The 19,691-nt window shown below is 34.9% G+C and overlaps 1 protein-coding gene and 1 pseudogene across 3 annotated transcripts in view; both read left to right on the top strand.

Moving 5' to 3' along the window:
* Positions 1-19,691, top strand: part of CTNNA3 (catenin alpha 3) — a 1,596,010-nt gene that overhangs the window by 1,167,350 nt on the left and 408,969 nt on the right. The window lies entirely within an intron of this gene.
* On the top strand, positions 4,403-4,756 carry LOC114908904 (annotated as a pseudogene). The gene has a single exon (XR_003797069.1). The product of XR_003797069.1 is annotated as a 40S ribosomal protein S21 pseudogene (transcript).

The raw sequence follows: 19,691 nt of genomic DNA, 5'->3' as shown, positions 1-19,691 counted from the left end.
AGCACTCTTTGAGATGAGGAAACGATTATAGTACTTTTGAAATATTACAACTTGTTGTAAGAGATAAGATGCAAGTAGAAACAGAAGCTATGTACGTGAAATACTGAGACATCAATCCTGTCTGCTAGAGGGTCTATAGATGGACCGCCATCCAAAAGCCGGGGTCACATCCTGTACTGTTTTATTCCTCTACTCATTAATTTCACAGAAAATCATTTTCATAGAAAATCAGTTTTTATAGAAAATGTATGACCTAATCACTCAGCAACATATTCCCTATTCTTTTTAAATTTTATTTCAATTATATAGTGTGTAATAGCCATAATAAATGGACTGTTGTTAAAATATATGCTACATATAAGTGTCTACTATATATATGGAATCTGAATATCTATAACTTCTTCAACTGTGGGGGTCACCCTTCTTTTTAAGACTCATCTAGAATGATCTGTCTGCCTATGACTCCTCTTCCATGAGTGTACAATGTCCAGTCTTTTTATGAGATTCGCTCCACAAATTTTTCAGATCCCTGGGAAATACTCATGTCCCACAAGCATGTCTGACTTGTGCTTGTATTCTCTCACTCTCTACTCCAACTCCAGGCTCCTCTGTTGGTCAGTTTTTGCCAGATTGTAACTGTTTCTCCATGCTACTACTTTTCCCTCTTTATCACTTCAACCCACACCAAGCTCTAACATTTAACACTTTTTTTTTTCCTGAAGGGCTGAGGATAGCTTAAGGAATTTAAAACACACAAAGAAAAATGTTTTAAAACAACAAACCAAAACAGTAGTCTAGACACCAAGGTTTTATTATAAGAAGTGAAATTTCTTGAGAGAAAAAGGGATTTGTGAGTTCTAAAGAACCAGAATTTATACTATAAATAACAGAGCAGGAAAGAATACAGAATTTGATGTCAGAGCAATTTACCCAGCAGTTGTGAAGAAGATAAAAGTTCAACCATTTGGTAAGTGAGAAATGATATGAGAAATTTTACCTGGGATTATATGCTACCTAAACCCTTGAGAAGGTCCAAGTTCTCCTTCTCTGGACCCCAGACTGGGAAGAGTGGGAAAGTCAACAGAAACACTGATGAGGAAACGTGAGAATAAGGGACTTGTGCCCTATTGCAGGCTGATTAAAAACCTCTAGGTCAAACATGGTTCCCTGGTTTTAGCTTATTCATGGTTGAGGAAGTCTAAGCCGATGTTACTATAGTGTGGTCCACAAATCTGCAACTTATATGAGTAGATGGTTTTTTCTCCAATTCATTATTAGAATGTGTCAGAATCAATGCACTGGTTTGTTTATGGAAAAGGCCTTACTATGAAAACTGTCAGATAAACAGGACACAAAGTATTCTATTTAATTTTCATTCTGCTGCAAGATTATTATCTCCTTGTGAACTGGCACTTTGAATAGTATTTGTATAGACAAATGGAACTGAGGGCAGTATTGAATTAAATTATTCAAGAAAACTGACAAGAGAACATAAGTGAAGGCTTATTGTACCAGATATTAAACGAAGCATAAAAGCTACTGTAATTAGAACAGTATAGTATAGGCACAGGAATATGCAAATAGACCTATGGAAAACAATAGAGAAACCAAGATCAGATCCATATGAAACAGGAATTTAATCTAAGAAAAGTGGCATTTTGGACCATTTGGGAAAACATTTAATACATTTTGTTTTGACATTTCATTGTTTATGTTGGCAGAAACAAATGTTAAGTCCATTATTCGCATCATAACAAAAAAGTAATTTCCATAGCATTAGCTTGCTAGGGCTATCATAACAAAATACCACAGACTGAGTGGCCTAAACAACAGACATTTATTTGCTTACAGTGCTGGAGCCTAGAAGTCCAAGACCAAGATGCTGACAGGGTTGGTTTCTGGTGAGACCTCTCTCTCTGGCTTGTAAATGACTACCTTCCCGCCATGTCCTCACATGGTCTTTTCTCTGTGTGTGAGCTGAAAAGGAGAGCTTTGGTGTCTCTTCATCTTCTTATAAGAACACCAGTCCTATTGGATTAGGACCCTGCCCTTATGATTTTGTTTAACCTTAACCATCTCCTTTAAGGTCCTGTTTCCAAATACAGTCGTGTTGGCAGTTAGGGCTTCAACATATGAATTTTGAGGGGACACAGTTCAGTTCATAATATTTGTGAAAGAAAAAAAACATGTTTTGATGAAATTATAAGGATAATATGTTTAAAGAGTAAAGGAATTCTACCATATAAAACACAAAACACAAATCTAGAATCCATAACACAGTGCTTTCATCCAAGTTGTTGATCATATCAGTCATTCTTTTATAGCTGAGTAGTATGCCATTGAACGGATGTATCACATTTGTTCATCCATCTGTTGAAGGACGTTTGGAATATTTCCAGTTTGTATGATTATGACTAGGATTGCTATAAATATTCATGTACAAGTTTTTGAGTAAACGTAAGTTTTCGCTCTCTAAGGTTAATACCCAGGAGTTGGGTTTCTGAGGCATACAGTAAGCATCTGCCTTGCATGTCTCCACATAGGCCATGTGGGAAAGGCTTAACTACAGCAGATCTAAGTCCTGGCAGAATTCCCTGCGATATTCCTGGAACATGAGAGCGTGCCGGAGCTTGTGAACAAGACCATTTTCCACCTGCTTACCTATCTTCCCAGGAAGGTGTCATGAGGCAGTTTATTATCACCTCCAGTGTTTTGAATAGATGTGAGAATTTTTGCCTTGCTGCCATTAGTGTACAACTACAAACTATAAAACAGCTTACCTTTAAATTGAAATTGGCTTCTCAGTGAGTAACAGGTTACACTGACACTCATGTCACATCGTCATATTATTTGGCCCCTTTTGTTTCAGTGTCATCCTTGGGGATCAGGGACATGGGGAGCTGGCACTTTTGCTCATCTTTCTTTTGCTTTCTTGTAAGTTATAAATTGTCTGGATCTAACAGGAATTTCTTGTTTCTTTAAAGACAAATCAGTCCTTTGCCAGGATTTTGAATTATTTACAATTTTTTAGAAATTATGAATAGAGCTTACCTACATATTCATTACAGATTTTTGTGTGAACATAAATATTTATTTATCTGAATTCCCAGGAATAGCATTGTTGAGGCATATGGTAAAGAAGAAACTACCCACTAGCACAATATGTGAGAGTTCCAGTTTTTCCACGTTCCCACCAGAACTTGGTATTTTCAGGAACATTTAAATTGAGTTGTTTGTTTTCTTATTATTGAGTTTTTAGAATTCTTTATATATTCTGGATACAAGATCATTATCAGATATATAATTTATAAATACTTTCTCTAATTCTGAAGTTTATCTTCTTGTTCTCTCAACAGTGTGTTTGAAGAACAAAAGTTTTAAATTTTGTTGAAATCTAATTAATAATTATTTATTTTATGGAATGTGCTTTTGGTATCATGTATAAGAACTCTTTATCTAACACCAGGTCATAAAAGTTTTCTCCTATGTTTAAAACAATATTTTATGGGTTTACATTTCATATTTAGATCATGATCCATTTTGAGTTAAATTTTTGATAATATATGAGGCTTAGGGTAGATTATTTTTACTACATAGGGATATCCAATTTTTCCAATATTATTTGTTGAAAAGACTGTTTTTTTCTCCATTGGATTCTTTTGCATTTTGTGAAAAATCACTTATCCATGTATTTCTAGACTCTCTATTATGTTTCATTGATCTATGTGTCTATCCCTTCACCAATACCACATTGTCTTGATTACCATAGCTTTACAGTGAATCTTAAATTCAGGTAGAATGATTCCTCCAACTTTATTCTTCTTTTTCAAAATCACTTTAGTTATTCTAGATCTTTTGAATTTTCATATACTTTAAAACATCAGGCTGTCTATATCTAAAAAATCCTACTTGGAATTTCATTAGAATTGCAATAAATATAAGTATCAATTTGGGAACAACTGATGTTTTTACAATGTCGAGCCTTCCAACCCCTGAACATAGTATTTTTCTCAAATTATTTAGGTGACATCTTTCATCAGCATTTTGTTCCTTTCAGCATAAAGATCCTGTACATGTTTTGCTAGATTTATACCAAAATATTTTTGAGGTTTTGTAAATCATATTCTTATTCACTTTTGGTAGGATTATTTATCTTGTGTGGATTGGTGAAAATGTTCTCTGAGGGCAATTTGGCAGACTCTACAAATCTGAGAATGTACTGATCCAGCTTTTCCAGTCTTAAGAATCTATTCTACAAAAATATTTTCACATACGAACAAGGTTATAAAGATATTAATTACTCTGTAATAACAACAAATAGAGATAAAATTTCTATAGAAAAGGATATAAATAATTATGATTCAGGTACATCATGGGTTCTTATGGCCATTAAAAAAGTGTGAAGTTCTTTCTGCACTCGCGCTCATTGTGGTGCCACCAGACGCTCCCTCAACATGCAGAACGATGCCGGCGAGTTCGTGGACCTGTACATGCCACGGAAATGCTCTGCCAGCAACCGCATCATAGGCGCCAAGGACCATGCGTCCATCCAGATGAACGTGGCCAAGGTTGACAAGGTGACAGGCAGGTTCAACGGCCAGTTTAAAACCTATGCCATCTGCGGGGCCATTCTCAGGATGGGCGAGTCAGATGACTCCATTCTCCAACTGGCCAAGGCTGACGGCATTGTCTCAAAGAACTTCTGACTGGAGAGGATCCTGGATGTGGAACGTGTGTTATAAATAAAGAGTGAAAACCTTAAAAAAAAAAAAGTGTGAAGTTGATCTGTTGGTACTGATGTCTCGTATATGTAATTGACAAGTAAAAACAAAGCTTGTCACAAATAAATATATAGTATACAAATTTTTTGGTGTGTTTTATTTTTAAGAGAACACTACAGAGAAAGAACTGGAAGGATATAGATAAACTGTTAAGTATAGCTATCTATGGGATGGAATGGAAATAATTAAAAGAGATTTAACATTCTACATGATATATCTATATTGTTTGACTTTTTGTAATTAAAAATATAAAAGTACAGGAGAAATTTTATAAATGAAAGAGTACGTGATTTTATTTTTTAGACCTTTATAAATCAGGAACTATTCAAATTTGGGATTAGAATGATTCCCAAATCTTTCAGGTAGAAATTTTGAACTACCATGAAATATGGTTACAGATAATACGTTGGAAAGCGTGGCAGGTTTGACCTTGGCAGGATGCTGACAAAGCAAGAGAGAGGCATGGACATATATACACTACCAAACGTAAGGTAGATAGCTAGTGGGAAGCAGCCGCATAGCACAGGGAGATCAGCTCAGTGCTTTGTGACCGCCTGGAGGGGTGGGATAGGGAGGGTGGGAGGGAGACGCAAGAGGGAGGAGATATGGGAACATATGTTTATGTATAACTGATTCACTTTGTTATAAAGCAGAAACTAACACACCATTGTAAAGCAATTATAACCCAATAAAGATGTTAAGAAAACAAAAAAAGAGATAACAGGAGTTAGCATTTGCTTTGTGTTATGATAAAAGGGTTGAAACTTTTCAGGAGAGCTGTCAGCCAAATTTTTTATAATTTAATTTTCCAGTGATATTTTATAAAAAAGGAATTACAAGTCCAGGAGTCTAATAAATCAGTATTTTCTTAAAGTTTTAAGGAAATTTTTACAACTGTATTGTTCTTACATTTAACATTTAATTAATAAATTGTCTCTGAATCTAGATAATTTTTATATGTTTTCTTAGGCATCTAGAAAATATTTTTTCTCTTCTAACTTTTTTATTTTATTACCTTCTAAAACACATATGCCTCTCTCTCTTCTGTGTTGCATTCATTTCTCTAATTTCTGTGCCCTAGTGTTTTCCTCATCCATAAAATGGAGGTGAGCATTTTATTTATCTCATTGTTCTGTTTTGCTGGTTCAATAAGGTGATACAAGTCAAGCATAAAAAAGCGTCTGTTGACACATAGTGACTGCTCACAAAATATTGTCTGTAGCTACTCATGTGATTATACGTATACCATCTTAATCCATGCTATTGCAACTAGGACTATTATCATTACTACAACCAATTATTAATTAGATTTGCTTAAGTACTGTCACATACAAGGCAATGTACTAAATGTAAGTATGTATATGTGTGTGTGCATGGTTATTTAATCCCCTCAAAGCTCTATGTGGTGTGTTCTATTGCGAAGTCCTATTTATATTGGAGGAAACAAACACAGAGAGACCAAGTGATCAGCCCATAGTCACAAGGTTGGTGAATGCTAAAATTAGAAAAATCTTCCTACTCTTACTTTACCTTCAAAAAAGCTAAGCTTGTGACTTGGACAGGGAACTGTGGTTGGAATGATTAGGTTAATTAGGAATCTTTACAAATCCAGTTCATAAGCAACTTGAAAAAAAGGAATAATTAATTTTGAGCAAAGTAACTTCTCTAGCTTGTGAGAAAATGAGGCAGCACTTTAAATACTACTATAGCAGAATCTTAAACCCAGTACATTTTTCTTCTGTTGCTATTTCTTCTTTGAGAGGTGATGCAGCAGAACAAGATTTTTCTTTTAAGTGTAAATATTCTAAGAAATGTTTTCTCGGTGTTGTAAAATGCAGTCACTTACTATATTCTATGATGTTCCCTGATATCATCCCTGTCTACTCATTCACTATAAAATGAATATTTACCACTTTATTTCTACTAAACCTGAAATGTAAAACTCTTAGTGTTTCGCTGAATGGTGGCCCTTTAACATTAATAGAATAAAGTGAGGTCTAAAGCCTTACTGTGTTGTACAAGAAACAATGGACAACAAACTGTTCTTTATATGCATTAGATTCACTTTCACCTTACAGGTTATTTATTCAAACTGTATTTATATTAGCACTTCAAACAAAGTAGATTTTTTAAACTCTTGGAAAAGAATACCAAAACCTTCTACCATGTGCACTATCACTGCAAAAAAACAAAATGAGAAAATAAATTAAAATTACATGAGTTTCTAAAAAGAGCTTATCCTTTTAAGATATTTGGCTGACATCTTGTATACAACTGTTTGGAGGTAGGTTGGGCTGTTAACTGCTTTATTTTCTGAGCTGTGGAATGGAACTCAGAGTGGTTGAAGGTTTCGCTTTTTGATTGTTGGGATGAGTTTTATAGAAAATTATTTAATATAGCAATTACATCTAAAATATGAGTTTAAACTTAGACTACAACCCAAGATGGAGAAAAAGATAATTTATTTCCCAGTAGGAAATCTGATAATCAAAGCCAATGCTATCTTCCTTTCACAAATGAAGCCCATTATAAAGTCAGGCACTTTTAGTATTTTAGTGTCATTTGTCAACTCAGTTATTTCCATTTTCATGTAGAAAACAATCAAAAAGAAATGCATGTATTCTTGCCACAAAGATAGCAGGTTAACACTCTGTAGCACGTTATTATTTTAAAAGATATATTGCTAGACTCTGAGTCATTAAATTATTTCCCTAAAATGATGGTGTTGTCTGGAATCTAGATTTGCTGGATGAATGCCCTTTGGTAATGCAGTAGTTACTGCCTTTTGCTAAATGTTATAATTTATAGGAGCCAAAAAAGCACAGCTCCTGGAATTTCCTGGAATTGAAAAAGCTTTCTAAAGGCATTCATTTATAATTTTTTACTTAAGATTATTTATTAAGCTAAAACTTTAACTATAAAAACTCAGTTTTAATTTCAGTTGTTGAAATGTCCAAATCAAGCAATTGAAAAACAAAATGACAAGATGGCTCATATGCTTTTCACCACATTATACTGCATGTAGAAAAGGGCCCAGTGCAGCACCTGGGATCTCCATTGTGTTGGTTCCCTCTTTCCCCTCCCCTCTTGCTTCTTTATTGCTTCGCATTTCTATACACTGCAGATTTCCAATCAGCACTAAAACAAAAAGCCCCAAAGCTCTACAGTGCAGTTTTCACCCAATTGTCCCATAACTTGTGGATACAACCACTTCGTGTTGGTGCATGCAACCCCAGCACCTTTAATTTCCTTGCATTTATTTCTTTCATCTCTCATTTTATTAACCATTTAAAGGAAATATTTTCTAGGATTTTTAAATTTGTTTAACTACATGTGTATCAAAACTTTGTACAAAGTGTCTTTATTTACTGGAAAAACGGCAGAACTTTTCTAAAATATACAGTAGGTATTTCTGCAAGAGAGTACATTAAAAATTAAATTCAATATCAGCCTTTCTAAAAGTAATCAATCCTTTACAAATGTTTGCATTCTGTAGTTCACACAAATAACTTGAGTAGAAAGAATTCTTAATTATTTAATCTTTGAATAGCCAAGTGGTATTTAGAACTACTGTTTATGAAATAGTGCTTATTTGTAAGAGTAGTTTAAAATGAATTGAGGCTATAACTTCATTAATTTACCTAGTTAAATTTACATGAATGGCCTTTCTTTCCCTTTTCTCCAGAATAATTTCTGCTTATCATTTAGATTTCAGTTTAAGCATAACTTCCTCAGGGAAGTAGCTTCCCAAATCTGAATAGGTCAAATTCATCAGCTATCAGAAACTGAAATCTCAAACAGCAAAAATTTTAAAATGGATATATGTGATTTGAACAAGTCATCTCAAAGGCTTGACTACTACTCTATAGCAAAGAAGAAATATATTTTTTTTCAAATACACATGGAGTGTTATAAAAATTGACCACATATTATATAACAAAGGAAAAAAGTCTATCTAGTTCCAGAGAATGAGTCCAGTACAAACTATGTTATTTCACCATAATATGATTAAATTAGCACTAAAAATATGCAGAAAAACATGTTTGAAAACAAAGAAATTATTCTTAAATAACAGGTTAAAGAGGAACTCATAATGTAAAATAAGAAATATATATACCTGAAAGACAATAAGAATCCATTTTATAACTTATAAAATGCATCTAAGTCTGTAATAACTGCAAGTTATCGTGTTAAACTTATTTTTTTAATGGGAAAAAAAGTTACTTAAGCATTCATCTCTAGAAACTAGCTAATGAACAACAGAGTTAAGCTGGAAAAAGTAGAAAAAAATAGAGAGTAGACAAGAAAATCATAGAAAATAAAACATATAGAGATTTTAAAGCTGGTTCTTTACAAGTTTTGTCAATGAAATAAAGCTCTTGCAAGACAGAATACAATTTTTTCTTTTAAAGATTACAAACACTAACTGTGAAGGGAAATAAAACTATAAATAGAGTAGAGCAAAAATATCATTTGAAAATAATATGAAACATGTTAAGGAATTTTGCATTTAAGGAATGCAACTTCAGTACACTTGGAAATTTAGATGAAATGAGCAATTTTCATGAATGAAAATTCAGTAATTATACTAAAAATAGACTTAAGTAAAACAGAAAACCTGAGTAAACTTGCAAATAAATTAAATCCTCCACCTTTGCCCCCAGCAAAACATACCAGTCCTAGATGTTTTTTCCAAGCAGATTCTACCAGACATTCAAGGAGATTAGTCTTGTCTTTTACAAATGATTTCAAGACTAAAGAAAGATGCAAAGTCACATGATTAAGTCTATCAGTGTAATTTTAACATCCACAGCAGTCAGAAATAGAACAAAAATTACAGGCCAATTTTATATATAAACATATATGCAATATGAAGTCCTTAAAAGGACTTAAAAGTTAAATCTAAAATGGCCGCACATGTAAAGAAACACATCATGACCAAGTAGGATTATTATTCTTAAAAATGATTATATTCATTAAAAGCCTGGTAGCTCTAGAATTTCTATATAGGAGAGGATTATGGTTCAACAGGAGGTTATAAAAACCACCACCAGGGGTAGTTGTGGTTGATGAGATTGTGAAGGGATTGAAGCTTTCCCAAGCCACTGTTAGCATAGCTAATTTCTTTTTTGCTTTTTCTTCATTTTTCTTTTCTTTCTTTTCTTTCTTTCTTTTTCTTTCTTTCTTTCTTTCTTTCCTTCCCTCCCTCCCTCCCTCCCTCCCTCCCTCTCTCTCTCTCTCCCTCTCTCCCTCTCTCCCTCCCTCCCTCCCTCCCTCTCTCTCTCTCTCTCTCTCTCTCTCTCCCCTTCATCTCTCTGAGATTACAATAGCAATTCTGCGGCTAGATTAAATGACTTGGGAAAAAAGCAAAGAGATAAGTACAATGGTAAGATATAAAAATAGCCTTTCTCTAGAACCAATCTACCCTAGAGATATGTATCAGAAAAATGAGTAGACACAGTTCGCTGTAAAATGGACTATCAATAACAGTAACAACTTCCTGTTTTTGAAAAAAAATTTAAAAACAAAATGAACATAATGTTGTACATGAAATAGAATAGACCTACATGAAAGAAAATCAATATTCTTCTGTTAGTAACTGATCAGGCCTTGATTTGAGAATCATATATGCTCTTCTCTTGTAAGAGATACAGAAAAATAGGAGTGGTCTTGGAGAAAAACAAAGTTTAAATAATAGAAAATAGATTTAATGAGGCATCCATAAGAAATCAGACCTTTATTATTTAGCAAGGATTGATGGAGAGTAAACATTTTCAAGTGTCCTTATCAGTCTGATTTTGAGCAGTTTGTCGCCACCATTAAAAAAATAACCTGCTGCAAGAAGTCATTGACTATAACTAAAGTAGTAACTATAAAAGAAAGAGTGTATTTGTGTAATGGTCGCCTCTAAAGATCAGTCGAGAAGTGTCAACATTGAACATTTATAGACAGCATGAAGTCAGGGCCCCAGAAATGGCAATCTCTAGAAATTCCATTTGGAAAAAATACAAACCGTGCCCCACTTACTTCTGCAAAGAATTGGAACCAGCAGGGTTCATTTCAGCTTTGTATTTCTGAGCTCATTTTTTTCTCATATCTATATCACATTTATCATGAAGCTCTTATGAATTTTAAAGTCCCCTTTTGAATTAAATTGCCTAACCAGAGCACCATTTGTTTTGAAAATATTTATATATTTAAATGCTATAATAATCCTTCTGTTTCACCAATGAACAAAACAGGTAGAACAAATTTAAGAAAATAAGATAATTATTAGTTTTTCTCTTAAATAGTGTAGTTTGAAGGAAAGAAGGAATAGACTGAGTATATCAAACAGCAGGACTTAGCTGTGAAGATTTGATGCATGGGGACTATTTTTCGACTTTCTTTTCTGTATCTTCCCTTTTATATTTTAAAATTCTATTTTGGTAGATAAAGCTGTACCTATTGTTGATTATGGATATCTGGACATGGAAACTCGCAATCAGACATAAACCTCTGAAAGAAAGACCTTGTGTTTTGTTATTACAAATCGTCACTCTACATTATGGGACACCCAGGCAGTGCCATTTCTGTCTAACCTTCTAGATAATGGAATTTCGTGGCTGTTTAATCTTTTAAAGAAACATGAAGACTCCTGAGATTGCATTTCCGTGCCTTTGTAAATTGTACCTTACTAGTATTAAGATACAAGAGGATGCCTCTTCAAGCTTCATAGCTTGCACCAAATAATTACTGGTTAATACCATTTTACCATTATTTGTTTTATAAAAGTGGCAAAATATTAAAATAACTAATTCCCAGCTACGATTAAGGTCAATATGATTCAGCATAAAAATTTGGGGGAAATTCAGAAGAATGTTTGAAATTATTGAAACTGTCTAGTGATATAAAACAGTTTTTCTTTTTATTGAGTATGAAAATGAACGATATGACCTTCTTCTAGAGCAGGGCTTTTCCAACTTGAAACCACCTGGGAGTCTTTTTAAGATACAGATTCTGATTCAGTAAGTCTGAGATGGGGCCTGAGATTCTGCACATCTAACAAGTGCTTAAGTCATGCTCATGGTGCTGGTCAATACACCAGACATTGGTAGCAAGAATAGAGCGTAGAGGTTTGTAACCTAGGCTCCATGGAGGAGTCTCAAGGTTTGTGTGAAGTATATGATGTTGTGCACAGAGTGTGTGTGTGCATTTTCAAGGGAGAGTACCTGTAACTTTTATCATATTCTCAAGACTTGTGTGACCTACCTCTCTATAAAGTCTTGATTAGTATTTCCTTAGTATGTTTCTTGTAGATGCTAGTCCTATAAGATAATAAGGTTGGGATACTCCGTATATTTATCTTACTTTTGTATATTTAAAATAAATATTAATATGGTAAATATTTCAAGAAATCCTAAAGTTATTTTACCCACTTAACTTTCTTTAACCATGGCATTTCTTAAACTAGTAATGGAATTAATTCTTTTTCTCAAGTTTTACCAAATAATGTTCCATGAACAATAAAAAAAGGTATTGATTTACTTTAAACAAAGATTAATATGTAAATCTTGGATCTCCTTTCCACTGTTTTGTTTTGTCCTGATGACATGTGACTCACATTTGTTCATATGAACTATCCAGTACCCTAGCCTCTGAATCTCATGGCGTCTTCACTTCCGTTGATTTTTTTTCTTCAACACTATTATTAGCCACCCATTCCAGTTGTCAGTCTTAAACTTGATGACTCCCAATTGTTTAACATTAATCTCAACCTTGGTTTTGGCTGGGACTTGTATATCCCACTACTTGTTTGACATCTTCACTTACTGGCATATATGTATGAACATTTCAGAATTAACATGATCATAAAAAGACTCCTGATTTCCCTCTCTCTTCTAAAGCTACTCCTCTCCCAGTCTTATTCATTTCATTTAATAAGTACTTCCATTTACTCATTCCAGGTCAAGCCAGCAAGTAACAAGTGGAGTAACTATGTGGGTAAAAGTAATAAATCCTGATTAACAGGAAGGTAGGGCTATGCTACATATTTGGCGCAGAGAATAGTAATGTCTGAAACTTGATGGATTTCTTGACACCTCTTGGTATTTTCACACCAAGATTTAATTTTAAAAAAATGGACAAGTACAAGTAGATATGACCTGGGGAGGAAAGGTAACTAGAGGTTTGGACCTCTCAGGGATGAGTCAGGATCATCTCACCATACAAGCTGCCTTGATTAGCAGACATGCTGGCTAAGGATTAGGAGAGAATAAAATGGATTATGGTAGAGACAATCATGAGTCTTGCTCACAACCCCAAGAGCAGCTACACTAGTGCAGGTTGTAATTCGTCTCACTAACTCTTTACATGTAAGTTACCCAGGACACAACACCAGCCAGGATCCCCCGGAGAAGCTATTCCTAGATATAGTGAATTTATGATAAGAAACAAGTAAATATGAGTGGTACAAGGGATAGACTGTAGTAGGTCCTGCAGTACTCCATCCTCTTTAGGGACTATGCAACTGTCCTTCAGCCACTAGGAATATCTGTTGCCAGTGTCTCATGGTTGTGCCCCTCACTGGGACTCACCTTTCACTGCAGGAAACTTCCTTTCCCAGAGTTATGCCGCCTCCCAAGTGGTGGCCCACAGTTAGGGACTGGCTTATATTTATATGAGGATATATTAACTCCTTGCTTCAATTTGGGAGAATTCTAATAGGCTCCAGAGCGCCTCAGAGTATCATTTGAGAGCTCAGTGGGTCTGCTTCTCATTTAGCAGAGTTCTACCTTCCTCATTTCTTTCTAGGTGTATCTTCGGGCGAGCTCCTCAACAAATCTGCATGCAGTTCCTCATGTACAAATCTGTTCCTTAGAACCAATCTGAGATATGCCCTATTTAAAATTATACCTCCACCATATTCTCTCTATTTATTTACCTAACTTTATTTTATTTACAGTATTTATCAGCATCAGAAGTTATTACACTTATCCATTCCCCCATTTTTTTGTGTTTGTTTTGGGGTTTTTTTGTTGCTGTTATTACTCTTTAATATAATGTAGGCTTTCTTGGGTTGGTAACTTTGTCCTTCCTGTCTAGCACTGTGTCTCAAATACCAAAATTATTTTTAACTGATGATCTTGTAAATTCTTCTTAAATGAATTTGTGAATCCTGTATCTATATAAAAATCACTACAGAGTAATGATTACATTCATGATTATTATATAGAAAAAAGTTTTTTAAAAATACTTATATAAGTAATGTTATACATTTAATTTACTGATAAATTTTAGAGTTTTGACATATCAAAAGGAAAAATATTCAAAGAAAAACAGAAAATCCAAATAAGTTAAGGAGTACAGGCATACCTCATTTTATTGTTCTTTGCAGCTGTTGAGTTTTTTTTTTTTACAAATTGAAGATTTGTGGCAATCCTGCATAGAGCAAGTCTATAGGTGCCATTTTTTCCAACAGCATTTGCTCACTTTGTGTCTCTGTGTTACATTTTGGTAATTCTCTTAATGTTTCAAACATTTTTATTATTATTATATTTGTTATGGTGACCTGTGACCAGTGATCTTAGATGTTACTCTTGTAACCATGCTCATGTAAGACATCGAACTTCACCACAAATGTAGGATATGTTTTTGACTATTCCATCGACTAGGCTTTCCTTCATCTCTCTCTCTCCCCTTAGGCCTCCCTAGTCTTTGAGACACAATATTGAAATTAGGCCAGTTAATAACCCTACAATGGCCTCTAAGTGAAAGGAGTAGTTGCACATCTCTCACTTTAAATCAAGAGCTAGAAGTGATTAAGCTTAGTGAGGAAGGCCTGTCAAAAGCCAAAATAGATGCTAGGCCTCTTGCACCAAACAGGTAAGTTGTGAATGCAAAGGAAAAGTTCTTGAAGGAAATTAAAAATGCTACTCCAGTGAACACACCAATGATAAGAAAGTGAAATAGTCTTATTACTGATATGGAGCAAGCGTGAATGGTCTGTATAGAAAATAGCCCCAACCTTCACTTCAGCCAAAGCCTAATCCAGAGCAAAGCCCTAATTCTCTTCAATTCTGTGAAGGCTGAGAGAGGTAAGAAAACTGCAGAAGAAAAGTTTGAAGATAGCAGAGGTTGATTTATGAGGTTTAAGGAAAGAAGCTCTCTCTATAACATAAAAGTGCAAAGTGAAGCAGTCAGTGCTGATGTAGAAGCTGTAGCAAGTTACCCAGAAGATCTAGCTAAGATAATAAAAAAAGGTGGCTACACTGAACAACAGATTTTCAGTGTAGACAAAACATCCTGCTATTGGAAGAAGATGTCATCTAGTAATTCATAGCTAGAGAGGAGAAGTCAATACTTGTCTTCAAAGTTTCAAAGGACAGGCTGACTCTCTTGTTAGGGCTAAAGCAGCTGTGACTAAGTTGAAGCCAAAGTTCATTTAACCATTCCAAAAATCCTAGGGCTCTTAAGAATTATGCTAAATCTATTCTGTTTGTCCTGCTTAAATGAAGCAACAAAACCTGGATGACAGCATATCTGTTTTCAATATGGTTTATGAATATTTTAAGGCCACTGTTGAGACCTACTCCTCAGAAAAAAAAAAAAGATTTCTTCACTGACAATGCATCTGGTCACCTAAGAGCTCTGATGGAGGTATACAATGAGATTAGTGCTGTTTTCATGCCTGCTAACACAACATCCATTCTGCAGCCCTTGGATCGAGGAGTAATTTTGACTTTCAAGTCTTACTATTTAAGAAATACATTTCGTAAGGCTAAAGCTGCCATAGAAAGTGATTCTTCTGATGGATCTGGGCATAGTAAATTGAAAACCTTCTGAAGAGAATTCACCATTCTAAATGCGATTAAAAACATTTGTAATTCATCAGAAGAAGTCAAAATGTCAACATTAACAGGAGTTTGAAAGAAGTTGATTCTAATCCTCATGGATGACTGAGTGGTTCAACACTTCAGGGGAAGAAGTAACTGCACATGGGGTGGAAATAACAAGAGAACTAGAATTAGAAGTGGAGCCTAAAGATGTGACTGAATTGCTGTAATCTCATGATAACACATTAATAGATGAGGAGTTGCTTCTTATGGATGAGGAAAGAAAATGGTTTCTTGAGATGGAATCTACTCCTGGTGAAGATGCTGTGGAAGATTGTTGAAATGACAACAAAAGATTTAGAATAGTACCTAAATTTAGTTGATAAAGTTTGAGAGGATGGACTCCAATTTTGAAATAAATTCAACTGTGGGAAAAATGCTGTCAAACAGCATTGCACGCTGCAGAGAAATTGTTTGTGAAAGGAAGAGTTAATCAGTGTGGCAAAATTTACTCTTATTTTAAGAAATTGACACAGCACCCCACCCTAACCTTCAGCAGCCACCACCCTGATCAGTCAGCAGCCATCAACATCAAGGCGAGACCTTCCACCAGCAAAAAGATGATGACTCACTGATAGCCCAGATAATGGTTAGCATTTTTTAGCAACAAAGTATTTTAAAGTAAGGTTTGTACATTGTTTCTTTTAGATGTAATGCTATTGCACACTTAATAGACTACAGTATAGTGTAAACATAACTTTCATATGCATTGGGAAACCAAAAAATTTGTTACTCACTTTATTGCACTATTTATTTTGTTGCACTGGTCCGGAACCAAACCTGCAATATCTCTGAGGTGTTCCCGTATACTCAACAGCTCCATTACAATAAAAAATTTAGAGAACTTAGTCATGTACACACCTTGTTTTATATTAATTTGCTTAATATTCTGGGCGATATTTTAAGTATCAATTATTTTACTTAAGATACGGGGAAAGATTTAGTGACAGAGGATACCTGTTACTTACTGAAGGCGTACTTTTTTTATTTTTAACATCTTTATTAGAGTATAATTGCTTTACAATGGTGTGTTAGTTTCTGCTGTATAACAAAGTGAATCAGTTATACATATACATATATCTCCACATCTCCTCCCTCTTAGGTCTCCCTCCAACCCTCCCTATCCCACCCCTCTAGGTGGACACAAAACAGCAAGCTGATCTCCCTGTGCTCTGTGGCTGCTTCCCATTAGCTATCTGTTTTACATTTGGTAGTGTATATATGTCCATGCCACTCTCTCACTTCATCCCAGTTTAACCTTCCCCCTCCCTGTGAACTCAAGTCCATTCTCTATGTCTGAGTCTTTACTCCTGTCCTGCCCCTAGGTTCCTCAGAACAATTTTTTTTTTAATTTTCTTTTTAGCTTCCATATATATGTGTTAGCATGTGGTATTTGTTTTTCTCTTTCTGACTTACATCACTCTGTATGACAGTCTCTAGGTGCATCCACCTCACTATAAAGAACTCAATTTCGTTTCTTTTTATGGCTGAGTAACATTCCATTGTATATATGTGCCACATTTTCTTTATCCATTCATCTGTCAATGGATATTTAGGTTGCTTCCATATCCTGGCTATAGTAAACAGAGCTTCAATGAACATTGTGGTACATTAATCTTTTTAAATTTTGGTTTTCTCAGGGTATATGCCCAGTAGTGAGATTACTGGGTCATATGGTAGTTCTGTTTTCAGTTTTTTGAGGAACCTCTATACTGTTCTCCATAGTGGCTGTATCAATTTACATTCCCACCAACAATGCAAGAGGTTTCCTTTTCTCCACACCCTCTCCAGCATTTATTGTTTGTAGATTTTTTGATGATGTCCATTCTAACCGGTGTGAAGTGATGCCTCATTGCAGTTTTGATTTGCATTTCTCTAATGATTAGTGATGTTGAGCATCCTTTCATGTGTTTGTTGACAATCTGTATATCTTCTCTGGAGAAATGTCTGTTTAGGTCTTCTGCCCATTTTTGGATTGGGTTCTTTGTTTTTTTGATATTGAGCTGCCTGGGCTGCCTGTATATTTTGGAGATTAATCCTTTGTCAGTTGCTTCATTTGCAAATATTTTCTCCCATTCTGAAGGTTGTCTTTTCATCTTTTTTATAGTTTCCTTTGCTGTGCAAAAGCTTTTAAGTTTCATTAGGTCCCATTTGTTTATTTTTGTTTTTATTTCCATTTCTGTAGGAGGTGGGTAAAAGATCTTGCTGTGATTTATGTCATAGAGTGTTCTGCCTATGTTTTCCTCTAAGAGTTTTATAGTGTCTGGCCTTACATTTAGGTCTTTAATCCATTTTGACTTTATTTTTGTGTATGGTGTTAGCGAGTGTTCTAATTTCATTCTCTTACACGTACCTTTCCAGTTTTCCTCGCACCGCTTATTGAAGAGGCTGTCTTTTCTCCATTCTATAGTCTTGCCTCCTTTATCAAAAATAAGGTGACCATATGTGCATGGGTTTATATCTGGGCTTTCTATCCTGTTCCATTGATCTATCTTTCTGTTTTTGTGCCAGTACCATACTGTCTTGATTACAGTAGCTTTTTAGAATAGTCTGAAGTCAGGGAGCCTGATTCCTCCAGCTCCATTTTTCTTTCTCAAAATTGCTTTGGCTATTCGAGGTCTTTTGTGTCTCCATACAAATTCTGAAAATTTCTCTTCTAGTTCTGTGAAAAATGCCATTGGTAGTTTGATAGGGATTGCATTGAATCTGTAGATTGCTTTGGGTAGTATAGTCGTTTTCACAATATTGATTCTTCCAGTCCAAGAACATGGTATATCTCTCCATCTGTTTGTATCATCTTTAATTTCTTTCATCAGTGTCTTATACTTTTCTGCATACAGGTGTTTTGTCTCCTTAGGTAGGTTTATTCCTAGGTATTTTATTCTTTTTTTTTGCAATGGTAAATGGGAGTGTTTCCTTAATTTCTCTTTCAGATTTTTCATCATTAGTATATAGGAATGCAAGAGACTTCTGTGCATTAATTTTGTGTCCTGCTACTTTACCAAATTCATTGATTAGCTTTAGTAGTTTTCTGGTAGCAACTTTAGGATTCTCTATGTATAGTATCATGTCGTCTGCAAACAGTGACAGCTTTACTTCTTCTTTTCCGATACGGATTCCTTTTATTTCCTTTCCTTCTCTGATTGCTGTGGCTAAAACTTCCAAAACTATATTGAATAGGAGTGGTGAGACTGGGCAACCTTGTCTTGTTCCTGATCTTAGTGGAAATGCTTTCAGTTTTTCACCATTGAGGACGATGTTGGCTATGGGTTTGTCATATATGGCCTTTATTATGTTGAGGAAAGTTCCCTCTATGCCTACTTTCTGGAGAGTTTTTATCATATATGGGTGTTGAATTTTGTCGAAAGCTTTCCTGCATCTATTGAGATGATCATATGGTTTTTCTCCTTCAGTTTGTTAATATGGTGTCTCACGTTGATTGATTTGCTTATATTGAAGAATCCTTGCATTCCTGGGATAAACCCCACTTGATCATGGTGTATGATCCTTTTAATGTGCTGTTGGATGCTGTTTGCTAGTATTTTGTTGAGGATTTTTGCATCTATGTTCATCAGTGATATTGGCGTGTAGTTTTCTTTCTTTGTGACATCATTGTCTGGTTTTGGTATCAGAGTGATGGGGGCCTCGTAGGGTGAGTTTGGGAGTGTTCCTCCCTCTGCTTTATTTTGGAAGAGTTTGAGAAGGATAGGTGTTAGATCTTCTCTAAATGTTTGCTAGAATTCACCTGTGAAGCCATCTGGTCCTGGGCTTTTGTTTGTTGGAAGATTTTTAATCACAGTTTCAATTTCAGTGCTTGTGATTGGTCTGTTCATATTTTCTGTTTCTTCCTGATTCAGTCTTGGCAGGTTGTGCATTTCTAAGAATTTGTCCATTTCTTCCAGGTTGTCCATTTTATTGGCATAGAGTTGCTTGTAGTAATCTCTCATGATCTTTTGTATTTCTGCAGTGTCAGTTGTTACTTCTCCTTTTTCATTTCTAATTCTATTGATTTGAGTCTTCTGTTCTATTGATTTGA

The sequence above is a fragment of the Monodon monoceros genome, unplaced genomic scaffold, assembly GCF_005190385.1.
Source record: "Monodon monoceros isolate NGI ecotype Baffin Bay Population unplaced genomic scaffold, NGI_Narwhal_1 Super_Scaffold_4, whole genome shotgun sequence".
Lineage (NCBI taxonomy): Eukaryota > Metazoa > Chordata > Mammalia > Artiodactyla > Monodontidae > Monodon > Monodon monoceros.
Note: the sequence above shows the minus strand (reverse complement) of the source record. Positions and strands in the feature narration are given on the sequence as shown.